Below are 24,765 nucleotides of genomic sequence, written 5' to 3'. Positions count from 1 at the left end.
CGGCGCCATATTGCTTGTTTGGGAAACTTCTGAGAGTGGGGAAGGGAGGGGAATTTTTTTCCTCTCGTCAGCGTTAACAGGGAGAAAAGTTTTGCGATTGTGAATGAACTTGTTCGCGTTAAAGAGATGTTGGTTGATACCGGTGTTTATTTGTAATTCAGAAATGTGAGTGCTTATGTGTGTGTATTCAGAGAACCAACTGATAGCAAAAACCACCTCCCTAAGACGACCGCCTCTGAAAGAAACAAGTATTTCTGAAAACATAAGTATACTTTGGTATTGAATATTCCCTCTGTAAGGCGACCATTCACAAAGAAAATTCTGCAAGTGTGTCTGGTCGCCTTAGAGAGATTCATTCCGTAGATGCAATCTCCCTAAGACGACCACCTCTAAAAGATAAACGTATCTCTGAGAACGTGAGTATATATTGGTATTGAGCATCACCTCTCTAAGGCGACCACTTGCAAAATATGAATTTTTATTTGCGGCTGGTCGCCTTAGAGAGACCTCGTTGTGTGTGGTGTATATGATTACTGTTATTGTTTCCGAAAAAAAAATTAAATCAAATAAATAAGCATATTTAGTAAAAACCCTCTCTAAAACGACCACCTGCGTTTCCAGGTTACTCTGATGGTCTTAAAGAGATCATATTTTCATTCTGTTAATTTCATTGTTTACAAGAAGTCTATTAACGTCAGATAAAAAAATAGCATAAACCCATATACACCAACAGAAGATTTATTATTATATTGATACCAGTAAGAAAACCAGTTAAAGTCAATATAAACCTATACAAACCAGTACAAAGTTCTGCCATTGAAATGTTGTTTGTATGGGTGTCAATTGATACCAGTACGAAAAACCCACAGAGATCAATAGAAACCAGTAAAAGTCAGTAGAGACCATTAAAAATTCTATAGGTACCAGTACAAAGTTTTACTGGTTTCTATGGGTCATTTTGAAACCAGTAAAAAAAAACCCACAGAGACCAACAGAAACCAGTAAAAGTCAATAAAACCCATAAAATCTTATGGGTACCCATAAAAAGTTTTACTGGTTTCTATGGGGCATTTTTAGTAGGGAAGTATTACAGCCCGACGTAGATTGTTTGATCCCGACAAAAAGACTAATGCATAGATGGTTTCGTAGATTTTCTCCTGCATGACATAGATACAAGACAGTTTCTCTTAGAAAGTCCTTTGCGAAAGCATCCCTCACTTTAAGCAGATAGCTTTAGTGTGCTTTGCAATAATCAGCTAAACCGTATAAAACTTTAAAACAGAAATAACAGCTGATAAAGCATACGTTTGTCATTAATTCACAATGAGTGAAAATTATTTTTTTTTTTCGAAAACCACTTCGCCATAACATTTCAGCTAGAAAAAAAAATCGAAGGGTTTTTATATTCGGGGTCTTAAAACAACACTGTCAATTTTCCATGGATACTACACTTTGACAATATCTGTTTACACGACATGGAATTCATCAATTTGTTTCAAAATGTGATATTACAATCATGACTCACCTAGCTTATAGTCTTTACTTTGCTCTATTTCAGTCTTAAGGCATCCGCGACAATTAGAGTTACAAATATAAAGAGAGCAATGTACTTCTTCCATATTGTTCTGACCTCACTCTATGCGATTTCTCGTTGCTTCATAAACTGAAAGGTACTTGATATTCATACCATGATTCATACCAGTTGTTGAAAAATAAGAAATTTATGTATATATTAAGATGTAGGTAGACAACAGTTTTAGAAGGCTACGCAAATCAATCAATCTACTGTTATGTAAGACAGATATTTTAACAAATTTCGATTCGAAATAAATTAGTACGTTTTCTTTGATTATATAATAATACGAATAGCTGAAAATATTTCATTTAGAAACCACACAACAAACTCATCTTCGACTGGAATTATAGAAATGAAACTATACCTTCATAATATTGTTTTCAGAACTCAGAATGTTCTCATTTTAGTTTGCTTCCAAACAGCAAATCAAAGCTCTTAAAATTACTTCACTCCCTTAAACTTAAATGTGAACGCAACCTTTCTGTATAAAACATTCTAAATATAGCTAATATTTTTGAAAATTTTATTAGCAGTGGATCTAATGCAAATGCATTCTTTGCTTGTTTTATTCAACTACATATTGGAAATCTTTAAAAAAGTATTTTATATAGTTGGAATAAAATAACAGGATGGCTGAAATCTTTTCTGGAACCCAAGTAACAAATGTGAGATCATATGACTGTATGCTAATGTCATATTGGCTCTAAATTTAATGATGCAGACACAATATGTAACCTCTTGACCTACATTTTACGCGGAACACATTTGTAGACTGCCTTTATAAACTGCGGTCATAGAAATTAATAGCCGCTCGTTATTGACTGCTCATGTTTGCACGCAGTTAGAATTTACAGTTACAATTTTTATCTTATTTCCTTATGGACAGCTCATTCTTTCACAAGTTATCAGAGTATAAGTAGGATTGCAATAGAATTCCAAAATGTATAAGTGCAAAACATTTAAAATCGCAGGCATTTTATCAAGGAAAATATTTTTTTTCTCACAGCGTATAAATGCCTTAAAGGTGAAATTTCTAAGGCAAACTGAGTCTATTCATGGTTTGCTTAGGAAAAGCCATGAAAACACCCTAGAAATAACTTATGAGAAACGTATGGTAATAATCAGCGTAGTTCAGAGGCCTTAATAATTCTGTTACTATTGGTCATGTATCGATTACCTTCTTTCAAGTTGTTCATATTTAATTTAATTAAAAATTTCAGACAATGTATTACTCCAGTTTTTATCAAAAAAATCCCAAACTAATTTTATTAAGGAATGGAAAACCTCCGTCTGTAACTTCCAAATCTTTTGATTTTAAATCTTACTACGTCAATGCTCCTTAAAATTCCACAAATAATTACACATAAAGTGGAATGTGACCCTCGAGGCTTTGATGTTTTTGTTTATAGCTCATAAAAACACTTGGATAATTTGGAGGTAATTTTCAAAATAAAGAAGAGAATACTTGGTCAAAAAATAAATTACTGCAATAGGACAAGTATCGTATTTTCAAATACGAGTATGTTTCAGTGCTCATCTAGAATGCTAGCAGGAAAAGTTATTTTACAGATTAAAAGCTGGAAATCGCACTTATGCCTAAGTATATGTCAGAGATTACATAGAATCCAAAAGGTAAAAAACATTTTACAGGTTTCGCAAGTTTGAAACTTCGCAAGAGAATCGAAAAGATGTCATGATGATATCTGTTTTATTACTGTTTAATCAATTCACGAATTAATAATAATTAATAATCCTTTATTAACACATTATTAATAAAGGAACAATGTTTATGGATATTACGAGGGCAGTTAAAAAAACGTGGAGACGCAAAAATGATCCATATTGTAATTTTCAGAATAAATAATTTTAACAATTCAACTGCATTTACAAGCAGTTTAATCTGGAAAGTTATTTAAATTCTTTGTGTAAATTAAATCAATATTCAAAGTATTTTTTGTATCTCGAACGCAAGCTCGCATCACCTTCTTTTGCTTCCCCCATGTCTGTGCATTTTGATTTATTAGAGTACGGGAAAGAACACTTGAGAAGATAGCTTTCCTTTCAGGTTATGTGACTAAAGGGAGGAATGCCACCTTGGAAAGCTTTCTCAGGGAAACTAAAAGGCATTCAACAATCTTGTATACATTTCTTCCTCACATCATGGTGCATGTACATCATCAAGTGAGCTATTTTTTTACATTAGTCTTAGATATCGATAAAAATCATTATGAAATAAAACATGAAGCTTGTTTCTAAACTTCTTTTGCCTTTTTTTTTGAGCAAATATTTTAAAGGATTATTTAACCATATTTATATATCTAGGATTACGTATAGATAAATTATGTACTGTTGTTAATAAAAATAACTTTCAGATACTCTGACATTGTCTGCTATCACTGCTGTTAGCATACGCATTTTTCATAGACAGTTTTATTTTACGCTGATGATTCAAAATCGACTTCCGCTTATCTATTCCCCGGTAATGGGAGGCTGACTGCAGTTTCTGCACGTAAGTAATGCAAAAGAATCACTAATCAGATATTGTCACTTCTCTCAGATTATATGCTCTTCTGTGATGCCTGAGAGCTTAAACTATCCTCACCTATTACATTCAGAAGAAAAGTATTTTCATCAACCACTTAATTCCAAAATTAGGCCGAATACAGCCTTAAATTGATGTTTGTCTACTTGATAACCTCAGATTTTTCATGCAGCAAAAAAATTTTGCTTTAAAATATGAAAAACATCGCTTAAATGTTCCCACATTTAAACATCGTTTATTAATATGAAAAACATCGTTTAAATGTTCCCACATTTAAACGATGTTTTCATATTTCAAAGCAAATACTGTAAGGATCTTAAGTTTTACTAACGTTTATTTTATTTTAAATCTTTACTATCACTTCTTATTTTCTACTTCCGGCCAGAATTATAAGCGTGAAGGTTTTTATGCAAAGTTTGTCTGGCGAACGCCAAGTACTTAAGTTGTGGCTTTTTGCCAAGCAAGAGAGAGGAAGCAGTAAGTCAACGCAGGCCGCTTACCTTAGAAGTTACGCAGTTGCTGTTAGCCTTTCAGGCCAGAGGTTTTAATCCTCTTGATAAATTAAACGTATTGTAGTGTTCACAGTCTCTGTGCTACATACGCTTCCTGTTTTTATAAGGCCAATCTTCCACGTGTATTGTTCTAAAGTTAAATTAGAGTTTAGTTTTATTTTTATACTTTTTTACGTTAGACCCCGAGTGGAGGGTCAGTGTATTCCGAAGTACGGAAGTTATTGTATATAGAGAAAAATAAAGGGTTTTGTATACCCTTCGTCTGTATCCTGTCTACTTACCACAATTAGTGAACATAGCTTTAGTAAGCTCTCTGTTCCGAGTCATGTCCTTGTATGTTCCCGAAGAAGGTTAGAAGAAACATTGAACCTGATAGTGGCGCCCAACGAAGAAGAATAACCATGGCCGAGTTTCAAGAAGAACCTGTGCTGCCTGCAGAAACGGCTCAGAATCCAGAAATGCCAGCTGCCGCCCTGGAAGGATTCGGTTACATCGTCCAGACCATGCGCGCTTCGATGAAACCAGAAGCAACATTTAACGGAAACTCACCGGTAACCAGTTTTTTGGAAAAATTGGATGACCACTTCATGCTCTACCCCGTGCACGAGTTTCAAAAAGTTACCTTAGCTACCAGCGCTTTGAGGGGCCAAGCGCTTAACTGGTTCAAATGTATAGGCAGAAGTCTCTTGGGTCAAGCAGGAAGTCCCACCTATACTTACGAGAATTTCAAGACTGCCCTACTAAAAGCCTTCCCTGTTGTAAGGGATCGTGCGAAATTAGAAACGGAACTTTTTAGTGTATATCAACAAAGAATCGAAAACCTCTCAAGCTTTATTTTAAGAAAAATTCACGTCTTCAAACTCTTGTATGGAAACCGTCCGTATCCTGAAATAATTCAAGTGATTTTGCCGAGGTTACTGCTCCAAGTGCAAGACTTTATTGAATTAAGAAATCCGACTACACTGGAAAAGTTATTTGAGCTAGCAATCCAGTTTGAAAGTAGAAGAACGGCGGACGTCGAAAGAAGACGCCAATATCAACAGCGAAACCAATTTGGTACGCCAAGACTACAGCAAACTCAAGCACAGGGCTACGGAGAAAAAGCGAATCAGTGGGAAAGGAAACCCGAGCATTCAAAAACAGCCGGCGAACGTCGACAGTTCAATAGCAACCCAGGAAAAAAGTCTCAAGGCCAGGGGAAAAAGAAGGAAAGCACGGAAAGGAAAAATAATTTAAACTAAAACGGATTTCTGCGGACGAGAGGGTGTGGAAATCCGAAGGCCGCGAAAACCCCTCTTCCTACAAGTTAAATATACAGTAATGGTGAAAAATTTGACTCTTCCGAAGATTGAAGTCTTGGTGAATAATATCCCGGCCACCGCACTCCTGGATACCGGCGCGCAGTGTTCCTGTGTGGCAGAAGTCTTTTTTAGAAAGTATTTTCGCAAATACCGCATATATAATGCGGATAATACGACAGTATTAGCGGCGCAAGGAGAAAAATGTAAGTGCGTAGGTAAAGTACCTTTGTATATCCGTATCAAGGACGAACAAGTAAAGGTGATGTTTTTTATAGTAAAGAATCTGCAAGCACATTTGATCTTAGGAATAGACTTTCTTTCAGGCGCACAAGCTACACTGGATTTTAATGAAGCGTCTCTTAAGCTGACAATGAAACCAGTGCGTGTAGAAAAGGTTGAACCTCCAAGGTTAAATCTTGACCACCTGCCTAATGACGAGCAAGATAGAATCCGACAAGTGGTAAGTGAATTTGCTTTGTTATTTAGTGATATTCCAGGATTTACTCAGGTTACTAACCATAGTATTGACACCGGAGATGCATTGCCAGTTCGTCAAAAACCATACCGGTATGATAAGAATAAGGAAAAAATTATAGAATGGCATATTACCGATATGCTACGTAAAAAGATCATAACGCCCATCTCAAGTAGTTATGCTAGCCCGGTGGTTTTATGTAAGAAAAATAATGATTATCCTTTGGAGCATCCAAAAAGGTGGAGATTCGCTATTGATTACCGTAAATTAAATTCCATAACGAAATATCCGGTATATCCGTTACCGATCATAGAAGAAATTTTAAGGAACATAAAATCAACCAAATTTATGACGACTTTAGACTTAACGACTGGTTATTTTCAAATAGGGGTGAGGCCTGAGGACGTGCCTAAGACTGCTTTTATAACCAGGTCTGGCACTTATGAATTTTTGCGTATGCCGTTTGGCCTTTCAGGCGCCCCAGCAACATTTCAGCGATGCATGGACATTGTGTTAAGACCTGTTCTTGGAAAGTCCACATTTATCTATTTAGACGATATCATTATTACTAGTGATAATCTAGACCAACATGTACAGGATTTAAGACAGGTGTTTTCTTTATTAAATGAGGCCGGTCTAAAAGTTAATGTCGAAAAGTGCAAATTTGCAGCCCCTGAATTAAAATATTTAGGTTACAAAATATCTCAAAAAGGGATCGAGACAGATGAATCAAAAATAATCGCTGTACAAAAGTATTCGACTCCAAACACGGCAAAGAAGCTCTCTTCTTTTCTAGGACTTTGTTCATATTATAGGTCCTTTATAAAAGATTTTGCGGCTATCGCTGAGCCATTGTTAAAATTAAAAAGGAAAAAGGCAAGATTCTCGTGGACGGCCGAAGCCAATAGTGCTTTCGAAAAATTAAAACAAGCATTAACGCAAGCCCCTGTGTTGAAATTTCCTGAAAAGGATGAAAATTTAGAAATTTCAGCGGATGCTTCGGATTATGCGGTAGAAGCGGTACTTTCGCAAAATCAGCAGCCCGTGGCATTTTTTAGCCGAACTTTAAATCAAACACAAAGAAACTATTCCGCGACCGAGAGAGAGGCACTTGCAGTTCTGTTAGCAGTGCAAAAGTTCCAAGTCTATTTTGGAAAGGCGCCGATAACAGTATACTCTGATCATGCGGCGGTAACTAGATTGTACTCAGGGAAAAATTTATCCCCAAGGTTAATAAGATGGGCACTCAAGCTGCAAGAATATAATCTGGTAATCAAGCATACCCCCGGAAAGGAAAATATCGTAGCAGATGCCCTATCACGAAATAAATTAGACGAACAGGGTAATACCGTAAAAGTTGCAATGCTTACAGCGTGTACAATAAATTCCCGAGAAACTGTAATAACAGACCTGGGTAAGGATCCTGAGTTTGGAAGTATTTATGAGTATTTGAAGGATCCTGAAAATTTTAGCCACCAAGATATTGTGGCGATAAGAAATAGGGCGGCCCATTACGAACTAATAGATGGTCTATTATTCTACACAAAAACTACGAATTCCAACAACGAATTTCGACCTGTTATCCCAGCTAGTCTTAGATTAAATATCCTGCATGAGCTTCATGACAATCCTTTAGCTTCTCATGCTGGTATTCGAAAAACTATCCAACGCGTACGCGAGGCAGTCTACTTTCCTGAACTGCAAAAGTTAACAAGGGCGTATGTCCAGTCCTGCCCAACATGTCAAGCCGTTAATTATATTAATTTCCGCCCGGCCGGGTTTCTAAATAGTATTAAATCCGAATTTCCAAATGAAATAATTGGCATCGATTTATTGGGCCCTTTCCCAAAAAGTCAGTTAAATAAAAGTCGCCATCTCCTTGTTATGGTTGATCATTTTAGTAAATGGACCGAAATTGTTCCCTTAAAACGAGCCTCCGCGAAATTGGTTACCGATTCTATTTTAAATAAATATATTTTAAAATACGGGGCGCCCCTAAAAGTTATATCGGATAATGGTCCTCAATTTGTAAGTAATATATTTGAAGACGTGTGCCAAAAACTGGGCATACGTCATTTAAAAATGGTCCCGTATCGGCCGCAATCAAATATAGCGGAACGGGTCAACAGAAATATAGTGAAAATTATCCGTAGTTATGTTAAAAATTTTCATAAAAGCTGGGATAACTATGTCAATGAATTTGCTTTCGCCCTTAGGACCGCAAAACATGATACAACGGGCAAAACTCCTGCTGAGTTATTTCTAGGCAGAAAGATTATAACACCGTTAGATAAACTATTTTATGTGCAACAAAGAGCCCCAGAATTTAAAATGGGTGATATAGAAAAACTAATAAAAGAAGCAAAAAAGAATACGGAAGTAGCACAAAGAAAACAGAAATTATATTATGATTTGAAACGACGGGGAGTAACTTATAAAGTAGGGGATAAAGTTTTAAAAATTAAGCATTCACTTTCTTCATCACCAGAAGATAAAACTGCCAAATTTTTTCCACGATTTGAAGGACCATATGTTATAGAAAAAATAACTCACGCTGTTGTAGTGTTAAAAGCCAGAAATGGTGAAACCTGTTCCGCAAACATTGATCAAATCAAGCCCTACTTCGATCGTAATAAAATGCAAATCTTTTCAGATCTTTTGCAGGATCCGGCACGGCAGACACCGCAGGTACAAGTTCCAGAGGTGAAAAAACGACAAGTACAAGGGCAAGCCAATGAGAGACAGAAGCAAGTGAAAAGAAAATTGCCCCGCGGAAAAATGGAAGGTAACAAGAAATGAAGCCGTTCCACCGTCCAGAAAACAGAGTTCACGAACACCCCCAGAATGAAGAAGGGAGAAGGACGACGTATGTGAAGAGGACCAGGAGAAATGACGGCAACTATAACCCGGCTCTAAAACGGAAGATCTACGCATCCGACAGAACTCTCCGCAGCAAAAGTCGCCGAACTGCGGAAGGGCCATCAGCGGCGGAGGAAAAATTACAAGAAAAATTTGAACGGCCAACAACGAGGTCCAAGCAGGATCACGACAGAAGTTTCCCGGTTCCGCCCAGACCAGCTGCCATCAAACGGCAAAGACCACAAGCAGAGGAGAAAAGGAAAGTATTCAAGGGTGGCCGTACTGGTGAAAAAAGGAAGCTTCCAGAGGAAAGCACTGAGCCCGTACAAGAAGGAGGATAAACCAAGCTACTATCTGCAGTACCTTTAAAGACTGGGCCCAGAAAAGGATGTCCGAATATTACAAAGATAAGTAAAATTTTATGTTACTTTGCAAACTTAAGTTAATCTTTCATTCTTACTGCAAGTGGCAGATTTCAAGAAGTTTTACCTCATGCGAGGTCTACCTTTATCGCCAAAAGGGCGAGAAATGAGTTGTGACCGATTTTCGTATTATGTTTTTAAATTACTCGAGCGTAAAACTAAAGTTGATGTATAATAGCGTTGTGTAAAGACTTAAATATTGTAAAAAGTTATTGTATAAATTTTATTTAAAACATTCTAGCAAGAAAGAAGTTTTAGTCTGAAAGACTTTTTGAAATGTAGTATTATTTCAATGTAGAAAGAATTGGCACTTGCTTTGAAAAGAATAGAAGTTAACAATGTACTACTAATGTATGTTTTCAAATGTGTAAAATTAACGGCATGTTGATATGTTCTTATATACATGTGAACTGTTATTTTAAATGTTAAGAAATACCGTGATATGGTAAAAGTGAAAGTAATGTTAAAAATTTGTTATTCGTGTGACTGTAAAGATTAAATCATGGCGAATATGTGGTAAAGGTTGAATGATGTAGTTAGGCTCTCTGACGCTACACTTTAGAGTTAGCCACTTTTAGAATAGTACCTCAGGGTTTAGAGTTGAAAGTAGGGTGTGTTAAGAGGTCTCGTTATGTTGAATTTTAACACGTTAGTGTTTTGATTGTAGGAGGAAGTGTGGCACACGTAGACAGAAATACATTCGTGTTTGGTGTTCTTTTACAACACATGTCAGAGAGCACGGGGAGAGATAATTAAAATAGTCATGAATGAAATAAGAATGTTAAGAGAAGTATATTCTATATGTTATTTGCAATGTCATTCTGTAACATTTCATTAAACTAGTTTTCCTTCCAGATCTCTGGAAGGAACCAGAATTGAATAAAGCTCCTGTTTAGATGCAGTACAGATGAAAAAAAGATTGTTGTATATCCTGGGAGCTGCTATTGTAACAAATTTCTTTCTTTAAATTTTCTAGTTTCTAGCGAAGTTGTGTTTGTAAAAGGTTGGCCTCGCGTTAGATTCTAGAGCTAAAAGTTTTCAACAAGGTCGTTTTAGACCTCAGTTTCAAACTAATTAACTCTGGCGGGAAGTATGTAAGGATTTTAAGTTTTACTAACGTTTATTTTATTTTAAATCTTTACTATCACTTCTTATTTTCTACTTCCGGCCAGAATTATAAGCGTGAAGGTTTTTATGCAAAGTTAGTCTGGCGAACGCCAAGTACTTAAGTTGTGGCTTTTTGCCAAGCAAGAGAGAGAGGAAGCAGTAAGTCAACGCAGGCCGCTTACCTTAGAAGTTACGCAGTTGCTATTCGCCTTCCAGGCCAGAGGTTTTAATCCTCTTGATAAATTAAACGTATTGTAGTGTTCACAGTCTCTGTGCTACATACGCTTCCTGTTTTTATAAGGCCAATCTTCCACGTGTATTGTTCTAAAGTTAAATTAGAGTTTAGTTTTATTTTTATACTTTTTTACGTTAGACCCCGAGTGGAGGGTCAGTGTATTCCGAAGTAAGGAAGTTATTGTATATAGAGAAAAATAAAGGGTTTTGTATACCCTTCGTCTGTATCCTGTCTACTTACCACAATTAGTGAACATAGCTTTAGTAAGCTCTCTGTTCCGAGTCAGGTCCTTATATGTTCCCGAAGAAGGTTAGAAGAAACATTGAACCTGATAATACATAAAAATTAACAAAAACGAAGCAACGATATAGCTCAAACTATTTAGGAAAATAGAAATCAAAGTATTTGGAAAGTTTTGGGGAAATCTGAAATAGTTTTAAGTGATTTTAACATTTGTGGGAAGATTCATGGAAATCTTTTAAGTAATGTTTTCCTTCCTCACTTCTCCTTCGCTGTGTACTTAGAAGCATATCCACTTAGCAGTCTGGAATCTGGAATTCAATTTCTGCTACCAGCCAGCGCATTGTTAATTTTAAATTTTTTTCTGCACCGAAGTCAATATGATACCATTATATTCTCATATAATAAATGTGCAAATTTGTAAATCTTCAGCAAAACTAGCTATATAAACAATTAAGGGATCATAAACGAATATGAAATGCTCTTTTCCAAGTATAAGATTGGTGGCGAAATTTAATTTAATCTTACATTCATCATTAATGTATATTAAATGTTATTGATAATGCACGATATAAACTAAATAGAATAAAATCTGAGACACAATATTTTAAGGAATGAGACAGCAGTTTTGCTTATAAAAAAGAAACTATTAATTCAATTTAATAAAAATTCCTTAGAAGTTAATAAAGATTCATCATCACCAACAGTTAAGTAAATCTACTCCAGGTCAAATCAAAACTTTTAATAACCTTTTTAAACAAAACCAATAAGTTATAAAAGTTAAATATTAATTAGATTAGTTAACAAGCTATATAATAAACGCGCATATCCGGAGCTTTGCAAAAAAAAAAAAAGACTGTTTAGTTTCTAAACGAGATTTTGCGGCGTATCATTATAAATGTCGGTTAACTTTTCGGTTAACTATGTCGGTTAAGTGTTTCCATCAAATGTTATTATTTTTAAAGAAAATAAATAATGAAAAATCTGCATGTAGGTTCCTCACACTGTGAAAAAATGAAGATATCTAGAGCCATCAAACTTTTAATAACGTAGTCGTCTACAATAACATGGGCACCTAGAAGCCCTGATTTTGAATTTTGAATTTTTTAGCCCAGACGGCGTTAGCCCAGGAGGGCTCTTAATTTCATTTTGCCATTATGCGTCAAAAACTATAATAGTCTGAATCACTTTTCAAATTATTGCCACCAAATATTATCTCCCTGTATTATATTTAAAGACATTAAATACTGGAGAATCTGCATAAAAGTATGTATGTTTCTCGCGTTGTGATAAAACAACGGTACCTAGAGCCATCAAAGTTTGAATAACGTAAGTCTCAACTCGAATATGGGCTTTTGGAAACCCAAATTTGGAATTTGGAATTTGTTTTACTACCTGCTTTATATTTTGTAAAGCATTTATGAATTTTTGATTAAGAAGCTCAACACTTTCAAAGCGAGCAATGACAATACTGTATGGGAGAAAATATTTTTATCCAGACTGTGTATCAGAAATTCTAAAGATATTCTCTTTTTAAATTATTTCGCGGTATTGCTGTTGTATTGAATTTTATGTGGCGTTAGTGAGAAACATCACATTTAATAAGTAAAGTTAGCACTCAAAATGTTGATAATAGCAGGACAAAACATTTCTAAGCCATCCTATTAAGAAAACTGAACATTGATAGGATTAACTGAGAAGAGACTGAAAGAAAAGAGAAGATGTTATGCAAATACTTAACATTGCTTTGGAAATTCTAAACATGCTATGCTACGTAGCATTTGAAAATTTTGCGATTTGGCTGTTGAAATGCACGTGGCGTACGTGCGAAGGAAATGATGCTAGATAATAAAGCTAAAATGATAAAAGAATGAGGCGCGAAGAACATGATATTTAATAAATAAAGATAACTAAAAAAACATTAAAAAACGCCCCTTTGGGCATAATATAAAACCTGAAATATTTTTTTATTATTATTTATTTCATATTTTGTAAAATTTTAACGAATTTTTTGTTAACAACCTCAACGATTTGAAAGCGAGCAGTGGCAACGTTGCTGGAAGCAAAACAGTTTTATCTCCATCGCGCGACATTGCTGCCTTTCGAAAAAATGTAAGATATTTATCTTTTACTTTTCATAATAAACTCTGCTCAATGAAAAAAAAAATGTATTACCGAGAGAATGTGCTGCCATTCAATAAAGCTTAAGATCGTTTAAAATTTAATTGGGAAGTTTATTGAGAATAAACTAATCGATTTAAAAGCAATAATAATACTTTTATTTTAAGAGTACTTCTTCTATATTTTTTATGCAATTTTTTTAAATAGATATTTAAAAAATTCGTGGGATGTCTTATTAGGAATATTCAAAATTTTTATGAATTTACACTCATTGAAATCATTATATGCTTTCTTTTTTATGATAACTATTTTAGGCGGCTGGCAGTGTAAGCGGTTAATTTTTAAAGAACTGTTATTAAGAATATAAAATTATGAATGGCAACCTCTAGCATTCCATCGGGAATTCGAAAGGTATGCTGTTTTTAAATATTTAGAGATTTTGCTGCTGAATGGCATTTTATGTGGTGTAAGTACGAAGAACGTGATATTAAATAAATGAAGTTATCACACAAAAATTAATAATAAATAGAAAAAAAATATAAGCCATTTTACTAAGAAAACTGCACACTCATGTGTGATGAACTAAAAAAGACTGAAGGGAAAAAAAAACCAGAAAGACGTATGCCAGCACTTAACACTGCATCGGGAATTATTAACATATGCTGCTTCTAAACATTTTGTAATTTTGCTTTTGAATTGCATGTAGCGTAATTGCGAAGAAAACGTTGCTTTATAGACAAGAAAAAGGGAGAGCTTAGAAGAGTCAATGCAAGAGCAGACTGGTAGACTGCATGCTCAGCTTGAGCATAAAAAATCTTCAAAAACCCTTTTGAGATACCGTCAAAAATCTTTCAGATTTTTTTATCGTTTTATATTTGAATTTATACGAAATTATTCTTAGTTTCAAAATATGAAAAACTGAAAAAAATTCTGAAGTTCGTGTATCGTAACCTGAAACTATATACGAAGACGTCAACATTTCTATCCACTTTAAATTGTACTTTTCTTAAAGCCTTTCTTCGATTGCAGGAATTAGTATACCGAAATCATCACCTCATTCTATAAAGTTTATAAAAATGTAACATTTCAAAGCAACCAAAAAAAATATTTTTTATTGAAACAATCAAATATTTTTAAACATATTTATTAAACAATCAAATTGTTTTTTATATTTTAATTAAAACAATCAAATAGTATTTTTTAAATAGCGAATTATAAAAAACATAGATAATGTTTATTTCTACACGTAATACGGTTCAGCGGTGAAGAAAATGATCACAAAAAATGAATAATATTTTTAATGAAATATGTACACATACTTCTGATATTAACAAAAGCAAAGTAGTATTTATTATATGGAACCTAATCATTTTTGTATTATTTCGTATTTCTGTATAACACGGCTCCTTATAATAAGACATACCCCAGGAACATAAACCCCTTTTAAGATAACATTTGTTTGACTTAAAAATATATTGCAAAATTTTTGGAAATAAAATACTTCTTTTAGAATAACATGAGAGAGAAGGACATTTTAGATGCGATTTCAAATCTATTTATTTGTGACTATAATACAGACCGTAAATTTCATATATTTCCTCTTAAAATACTATTACGTTTATGTCAAAGCACATTATCTCAATATGGAAACGACCCCTTGCATTGAGAAATCATATGAACATTTACATGCATAAAATATAAGGCCCAAATGACCGATACAGCAAAGAATCCACAATAATGCTTCTCAAGGATCGTCCAAAAGCGGCAGCTGCAGCGAGAGAAAGCGAGGGAAATCGCTGCACAAGTGCCCAAATAATCTTTAAGGAACAAGCAATGCAGGAATGGGAAGAAAATTTCTCGCTTTCACGAAAACATTCATGAAGCAAAATAATCTCGTAATGAAGTTCATCTGCTCGCTGCGATGGCAGACAGTAACCTTTTTCGACGGTGTGTATTATGTTACGGAGATTTTGATTCGAGACATTCATAATAAGGGGTTATTTCGAGGAAAATAAATGTACGTCGTCAATCTGAATATGTTTGTGACAACTTCGAATTCGCTGTCTGATTGTCTGGGAGTACTTCTGAAAGGGAATTATTTTATGCAAATGAATAGGCAGTGACACTGCAGGCTTGAAAATAAAAATATAATGGGTAAATATAGGTTTACCTCATATAAGACAGATCTTAGTTTCAGCCATAGTTAATTACTGAAAGCGCTGACAACGGCTGCCTTTCAAAAGTCTGAAAACTAAACGTTTGGTTAATATTCAGGTTTTGAATGTATTTCCGAACGCGTGTATGTCAATATATCGGTAGTGCTTTTCGGCTCTTTTTAGATAAAGTTTAGATAGGGTTTGCTTTTTCTTAGATAAAGTAACAGTTCTAGCTGAGGGGTTGTGTAATTAATCCGTATGTATCATGTAAATATGAACCAGATTCTCTTAGAAAGTCTTTATAGTCTTCTTTGAAAGTATGAGAAAATCTCTATTCTTGAGAAGAAAACCAATGCATATTTTTCTGCTAATCCTTTGCACTACGTTGACTGTTACAAAGACATAAATATTACGTATCACAGCTTTACTGAGAGAATACCATCTTAGCCTTTTCCCGTAATCGAAACCGTAATGAAATTACTAGTACAAAGTACAAGGCTATTTCAGAAAAATGCATTTCACATTAATGATAAAAATCCGAATTTCAGTCACATATGTTGGAACGAAACTCCAGTTCCAAAGAGCTACTAATAAAATTAAAACCAAAGTTTGGAATATCTTGTAAAAGTTGGCCTTTTTATAAGAGAGACCCTCATGTCAAATCAAGTGAAAATACTATGTTATAATTATATATTTGCCTCTAACGAATTCTCCACAGAATATTAGTTAAATGAATTAAAGAATATTAGCTTTGTCCGTGTATTTACTATCAGATTCGTTTAAAATATAAACATAATTTTACCAATTAATTTAATAACAATTTAGAAGTACTTAGTCAAATATATGTTATTTTATAATTGCTAAAGTAAGTTTGATAATAATTCGTGCCTGAGTAGAAACATATCTAATTAAAACTACAGCTTTTAGATAAAATAGAAACAAATAAAATAAATAAATAAATAAGAATAAAATAAAATAAAAATGTCTTGAAAAGTGCTTACTCATCATATATTAGGTGGCTGTTCTCTCAATTATAATATTGCTCGTTATTCGCTTCATCATGCGAAACTATACTTCAGCATTGTTGTTATCGGATCCTATGATAACGTTGTTTTCTAATATTAATTCCTGTTTTGTCCTCATTATCTTTTTTCATACTCGTACTAGCTTTGTTACTTAAACGTAATGTTTTACTAACGACCAATTAAATTTTAACGATGGCTTGCCGAATATTCATTTCGTTGCCATGAACTTACAGCAGCTGTTGTTTACCGAATTTAAATCTGTTTTTTTTAATTGTTAATATATTTTTAAGGTTTCATAAGGCAAAATACTTTAATATACCCCATTGTTTATGTTTTTGCTATTTTATTAAACGTCTATATTAGTTCCCAATTATAAATTTACTCTAAACATGGTTTTGTTCGATTTAATATCTTGGTCATTTTCCATATGATTACATTAAATGCTATTATTAAAATTTTGTGAGCTTTGGAAGTGCATTTGTTTTAATAATTATGAACTAAACGTTTAAGTTAGTTTCTTAAGTTTAAACGTTTATATTACATACTTTAGCTTGTACTTTATTTATATTTTCCCTTTACAAGTTACAAGGAAGTAGCGTAAACAAAAACAAAAGGAACAAATATTTACACTTTTTTAAAGTAACTACGTGCAACTTATGTACACAAATTATACAGGAAAATTAATCTATAATAATTATGGGTACCCCTATTGAGAACCTATGTACTATGGCCATACTGTAGGGCTAATCTGTCACAATGGAAAAGCTTAGGTTGGGAAATGGAGGACTTACGGATCCGTACCGCAACATCGTTCTGTGGCCAAATGGGCGATTTCGCGCCAAATCGTGCAACCCTAACCCCACTTATCTTACTGGAGCTGGAGCATTTTGCAACGATATTATTATGGTAGATTATAATAATTTTGTGACTGCAAATTATTACGATTATATTATAATTAATAATTATTCATTTTTTATTTTTGAGCCTAAATACTCGTATATGTATATTATTACAGATTTAAAAAAAATCGTAATAATTAGGTCTAACTATTGGGTAGTAATAAATAATTATTAAAGTTATTTAATTAACTACAATAATTATGCTATAATAAATAATCATGACATTTCTTTTCGATTTTTGTGCTAAAATCTAAATGCATTATTTGGCCCACCAGCGGCCGAGCGGTAAAGTCGCTGAACACTGGTAGTTCGATCTGAGGTTCGAATGCCGCGAACGGGCTGACTGCATGGGTGTTTTCGTGGTTTCGTGTAACGTGTATACGAGCCAGTTTCCCTTAAAGGTCCTCCACGAAGGGATCCTTTCCCTTTGGCAGATAGCCCTCGAGGCTTTGCCATAATTAAATAACCTAAATGTATGATTATTCCCAATGTATGAAAAAAAAAAAAAAAAAAAAAAAAAACATGAATTTTTTTTTCGGGGGGGGGAAGAAAAAACATTCTTGTAATACATTCAAATGTCACTCTTTACAACACTTGTGAATGTTACGATTACACTACTGGCAAATGTCACGTTACATTGGACATATTCGGACTGCGATCTGAATATATTCTTCTTAAACTACGTGAAAAACGTATTGGCCTATTTTTCCATATTGTAAAAAGTATATTTCTGTTTAAACACAGTCACGTGGCTTTAGATGTTAACTGAGCGTGTGTTCTGTGTACTCTTTTGGGTTTAGCTTCTCTCTTTAGCTGCGTGTTGCATTGGGTTAACGTTCGTAATAGTTTGAAGTGTAACTACTAATTGCACCCTATGATATTGTGAAGAGTTGTACGATTATTTTTCTGGAAAGTTACAGATCTCCGAGATGTTTCTTTTGAAGAACTAAATCTTATCAACCTATCATTGGAGTTGTGTGCATTCAATCTATTATGAATCCGTACGCACGCAAAAGTATTTATTAAATTCGTAATATGTGTTCGACTTATGTTGTCAGGAGACATAGTTTTTTCTATAGCTTTGTTCAAAACATTTGGTAAAAACTGAACATTCTCAGGTTTGAAAGCCTTGTGTGTGATTAACTGAATTAACCTATTAAGTGGATGAATCACAAAAAATGCATCATAGATTAAAAAATTTAACGAATCGAGGTGCTGCCACGGCAGTTATTATATGGTTAGCGGAGGCTGAGCGGTAGGCCAAAACTGATGATTTTTATTCGATTTCAAAGCTTGTAAAGCTTGGATGCATATACATTTCTTCCTATTCCTTGAGTAGGCAATATTGGTTGCTCTTATCGTACCCATCGGGAAAACTTAGCATGATGAAATGGTTAATGATCGATGGGTTAGTCTATAATTTCTAATAACTTGGTTAAGAAACTCTTAACCAAGTTATTCGTTAACCAAGTTAACCAAGTTTCTAATAACTTAAACTCTTGGTTAAGAAAAAACGAAAATATCGAATATAAATTCTTTTCTTTCCTTCAATATTTTTTGTATCTGAGCAGATGTGAATACATTCCAATGCCTATTTTTTAAAAATATAAGAATTTTAAAAATTTGTTTTTAGAAGAAATTTTAAGCTATTTATGCATGTTAGTAATAATTTATTTTGGAAGAGTGTTCGAGGACTATTTGTATCGAAATAATGTTATAAGGTATTTCTTCCGCCTTCTTTGCATGCCTTCGTGGTGTGGTGGTCTGCACGCTCAGCGCATAATTGAGAGGTCTGCGGTTCGATTCCCGGCGAAGGCGTTGCTAAGTTTTCATCTTGCCTGCTTCCAAAAATACCTAATGTCTCTACAATGCATCCGTGGAAAGATTTCTAAGAACAAATAGCCGATACTTATTTGGATGAGAAAACCAAATGTTACTTATCTATTCAGCGAATTCAGTGAAATATCAGTTCAGTTATCAGGAGATTTTATTTTATGAAATTATATAATTTAAATTCAATAACTATTTGCAATGTTAAGCGCAATTTTCGGCATCTTTAAAGAACAATTGTTTTTAATGGCGAGTACTAACCAAATTTTTGTCTTTCAATACTAAGGTCAAAAGTAGAGGTCATTTTATTACGGAGGCACCTAATAGAGGGCCACCATTACCTCCTATGAGGGGGACAGACAATCCATGCTTTTCCCGGGAGTGGAACACAGGCCCTTCGTTATCGCAGACTGCTCTCCTAACCATTACACCGTCTGGGCGGCTGAAGAGCAATCATGCGTGTCACAGTTTTTTAATATTTTAGTCCACCTAATTACTTATTATTTTGTTTATTAATAAATCTTTAAATAATATAGTGTTTTAGTTATGACTGTATATGCAATTTGGTAATGCGAAAACTATTTAAGTTGAGATTTTTCAAACAGTTGGCAATCGCAAGCTTTCTAGTTCAAACAAAGCATTTTTTTATCCCTTAGCTAATGTAAAGATTTAATCTGTCACAATTTTCAACGCATTAATAGTCACTTGCAAAAGACACAACTCATAAAAACAAATTCGTGCAAACAAAATAAATTTTAATGTATTTAATGTTTTAATAAACTTGAGATAACTTTTCGTTAAAATTCCAGTTTTTAAATAGTATCTAACAGTAGGTTAATTTTTATTTTAACGCCATCTAAAGGTTCTCCATCCTTAGATTCACATCGTTTAAATTGGATTGCTATGAATGTCACCATTTGCATCTTGACTAAGGACGGACGTTTTGCTTTGATATATATCCTACGTTATACCTTCAACCAAAATTTAAACTGACACTTGTTGAAAGGAGCCCGCAGCACCATTCATTCACTTTCATGTGAGCTATGGTAAAAGAAATCTACAACTTATGCACTCCATAGCATATATATCCATGTTCTATATATACCATCAAGCCTTCAGCGCTAAAAGCAGTTGACTCAAGGCAATTTCTGCGTCGGTCAGTATTTCGTTTTCTGCCAAGTAATGCGTCGTGATATTAGAAAACGATTTTTACGACGTGTACATCTTTCAAAAGAGTACATTTTAAAGCACTCCCGAGAGAGCGTTGCTCCACTTTTCAATTCTACAACTTGAAAAAAAGTGGAAAAAGAAAAAGAGGTGAAAGAACTATGGTTGAAAAGACGCAGTCAAAATTTCTCCCTGCCCGTATGAAAGGAGAGTTGTCATAAAATTCTTAAGATCCGTCATTACTGTGAAATGTTCCAGGCAGAAAGAGTACTACGAAAGTGTTCCTCAAAAACGATACAAGAAATGACCATGGGTCTTTCGCTTGTATTCTAATGGTAATTGAGGAGATACTGAGAGTAAGTCGCGATTGTCAGAGAAGTAGTGGAAAAGAAGAAGAGGTATTTTTGAAAGAGTTCCTTTCAAGGTCTAGCAGTTCTTTTTCAGTAACAGTTTGAAAAAAGAAGTCTTTGAAAAGTCAGTTACTTTCTTATACTATTATTCAGAAAGCTTTCTTTTCTTAATGTTTTAACTACGAAAGAAAAACTCCGCAGATGTTAATGTGAATGCACGCATGACTGAATATTTTGAATTAAAAAGAAAGCGAAAGTAAAACAGAAATAAGTGTTTTGATTTTGGTTTTGAAAAAGAAAGTGCAAAAGCTGCATATTATTTGCTCGCAAGTCAAATAAAAAAGTAGTTAAAATTAAAATATTTTTCTCCTTTCCTAGTGACATAATCTCATAGGCTTCTTAAATTCAAATATAAGAGGTTTGATAGGTGATAATGATGATACCTTCTGTAAATACAGCAGTAAGTCGCTTGTCGACAATAATGAGTGCCAAATTATTTCGAAAACCAATTTGTTACTTTGGATAAACTGAACTAAATAACATCGGCAATTAAAAGTCTATAAAAACTGTTAACATATGAATAAATGTTTAAACAAATACAAAATGCTGCAATCAGAAAAGTTCAGATTACAATAGTAGAATCTTTTAGGTTATTCTAAATCAGGAATAATAAAAAATAAGCAATGTCTTCGCTAAGACTTTAGTCTGGACCCCTCGAATACGCGCCGATTGTACTACCCGTACACCACAAAGGCATGCAGAAAAAAGGGAGAAAATCCTTATACAATCTCAAGTGTGGAAGAGAAACCCGTTAAAATTCACAGTGCAAAAATTATTTTAAAACATACATTAAAATGATAAAATAAAGCAAACGTTCAAGCTTTACATTGGTTTGCACGTTTGACTCTAATACCTTAACAAAATTTAACACTAAGCACTTACGATAGATTTTTTAGTTTAAAAATGAGCCACGATACGTTAAAAGCATAAAACATAAAAGGTTATATTTAAAATAAGCTATTTAAAATGGCATTGCAAAATTGTAGGGAAAATGCAATATTGTTACTTCGCAGAAAATTAAAATCACATGAAGCGTCGAGCATTTATTTGATAAAGCAAATTAATTATTCAAAACTTAGCTGTACATTTATTTCATTAGACTGCTCGTGTGCGAAGCTTGCAACAAATATTTTTCTCAAATGACAATAGTTTTATTCTGCCAAGAAACGAAATCCACGAACTGATAAGAATCAAAAAGGTTTATTTAAAGACCTTTTATATAGCGTACAATTCTTAGAGTTGGTTGTTATTGCGATATGCACTGACGAGTTAAAACATTATGACAATTCCCGCATTTTTCAATGAACTCCTATGGATGACGTGGTGTCCGCCGAAAACATCGCGGAAGTAACCGTCGGTGAACAAAACATTGTTGGAGAAAATAAAACAGAGAGAAAATATCGCAGTTCTAAAACATCATGGTACAAAATACCGTCGTCGAAAATAAAGCGGTTCAAAAACTTTTTAGTTTATAAACATCGTCTTCGAAAACATCCTGTTAAAAAATAAAGTACCCACAAATCATCGCATGCCGATAACATCGCAGACATTCGTTTTTCAGGCTTTAATAATTGTAAAAGGATACTCGCATAATGAATTTTGAGCGCAAGATGGAAAGAATGATAATTTCTACTTTTCTACTTTTTTATTAACTAATAAATACTTGTTGAAAATTTAAAATAGAAATTTAAGCTTAGAAAATTAATGCAACTTATAGCACTTAATAGAATTTTAAAATGACATAGCTAACTGAAAAAGGTCATTAATAAATTTATTTTTATAAATTTTTACTGGTAATTTTTCATGAAAAGTATAATCTAAAAAAAGAATAGAAAAAGGAAGGTAAGTAACTGCATGACTTAATTTGCAAAAAATTGCAAATTAAGTCATGCAGTTAATTATGAGATTATTTTCTTCACTTTTGTTGATCTGATACACTTATAATGAAAATTATTTCTTGTTTTGTTTAAATTTCTTGTTCTGCTTTTTTTTTTAAATTTATGAAAGAAAAAATTATCCTTCTTTCCATCTTGAGCTCACAAATCATTATATCCATTTACAATTATTAAAGCCTGAAAAAACACATGTCTGCCATGTTATCGGCATGCGATGATTTGTGGATATTTTATTCTTTAGCACGATATTTTCGAAGATGATTTTTTATACCACGCGTATTTAGAATTGCGATGCTCTTTGCTTTATTTTATCCCACGATGTTTTGTACCACGACGTTTTCGCCTTGTGTTGTTTTCTCCGCGACGTTTTCGTCCGCGATGTTTTTGCCGCGACGTTTTCAGCTGTAACCGGATGACGTGGATGGCACGTGATTAAGTGGGAATAGTATTTCACTGCGGATGGAGAAAGTAAAAAATTCTAATAGCACCTACTTATGCGAGTGACGGGAAATGCTGCTGATCTAAACGAATTTAATAGAGGGCAGATTGTAATAACCCGAAGACTCGCAACCAGTATCTCCGAAACTGTACGACTGGTAGGTTTTTCACGGTCTGTCCTTGTTAATATTTATAGAAAGTGAATAAATAACGGTCAAACTTGCAGTAGAATCTAAGGTGTTGGGCGTCCACGCATCATGAAAGAAAAAAAGACTTGGGAGACTTTGCTGCTTGGTACAGCAAAACAGGCGCCAGACAGTGGCTTAGCTGACAGTCCAATACAATGCAGTTCCTAGTGCTTTGGAACACAGAGTTTAGCGAACACTTTTAGATATCGGACTGCGCAGCAGACGTCCGACTCGTGCGCCTCTATTCACCAAGCGTCATTATCAACTACGCCTATAGTAGCTCCGGGAACATCGATACAGGACCATGGATAAGTGTAAGACAGTTGCCTTAGAGAGGTAGTGCATGGGGGCTATACCATTTTTAACAATGGCGATGGCGTGGTGCACCTTGAACTTGTTCCTGTCCTGTCCTGTCCTGTCCTGCCTGGTTAGATGAATCACGATTACTCATTCAATGACGTCGGTACTTGTGTCAGGGTATGCCGTCTTCCGAACGAACAGTTGCTCCCTCCCTTGTACAGCAGGTCATATAAAGGCTGGTAGGTGCCATATTATGCTTTGCGGGACGTTCTTACGTGCGGCTCTAGGACCCTTAGCTTTGGCCAATTGCATTCTTACATCCTGTTTATCCTCCCAACTGGCTAACGGGATCATGTTCTATGTCACCAGGCTCGCATTGTGTTGGAGTGGCTCTAGAAACATAAGGATGAATTCCAATTAATGTCCTTGCCAAGTAACTTGCCAAATCTTAACCGATAGAGTGCATTTAGAATGCCATAGAGCCGCAGCTCAGAGTTCAAACACCACCATGTCGGAATATCTCTTCTTTGCGTGACCGCTGCTTAGAAATTTGATGCAACCTGTCTCTAGTCATCTACCAAGAACTTGTGGCTTCCATATCAAGGCACGTTGCAGCTGTTTTGCATGCTAAAGGTCCCTTCATTCTTTTGCATCGAGAAAGGGCAAAATCTCAATTCCCCAAACATCGAAAACGCCCGTATCTAAGAATTTCTCCTGAAATGCTTTTCCTTCCCCCATGACAAGTTGAATACTACAGCGTTAACAATAGCCTTACTTAAGTAAAGCGAGAATCTTTCTTCGACGCTTTGACACTGTGTGAAGTTCCCCCTTGGGACAGGATTGCAACTTCGGGCATCAAAAGCTAAACACTGACAGTAAACAAAGGACAGAGAAGGTGATAAGGACTACTTTTAGTAGCTTCAAAAGAATGATTGACATGTCATTTAACAACACCTGAAAGCAATGAGTAATGCAGTAACGTGATGGGGGAAAGCACTGGGTAGGAAACTATTCAGGCGTTTCGGGCGTACAGCCGATGTCTGAATTCTCGGGCGTTTGGGGCGACT

This window comes from Stegodyphus dumicola, chromosome 8, assembly GCF_044657685.1.
Source record: "Stegodyphus dumicola isolate Sdum_Otavi_A_Nest chromosome 8, ASM4465768v1".
Classification (NCBI taxonomy): domain Eukaryota; kingdom Metazoa; phylum Arthropoda; class Arachnida; order Araneae; family Eresidae; genus Stegodyphus; species Stegodyphus dumicola.
Note: the sequence above shows the minus strand (reverse complement) of the source record.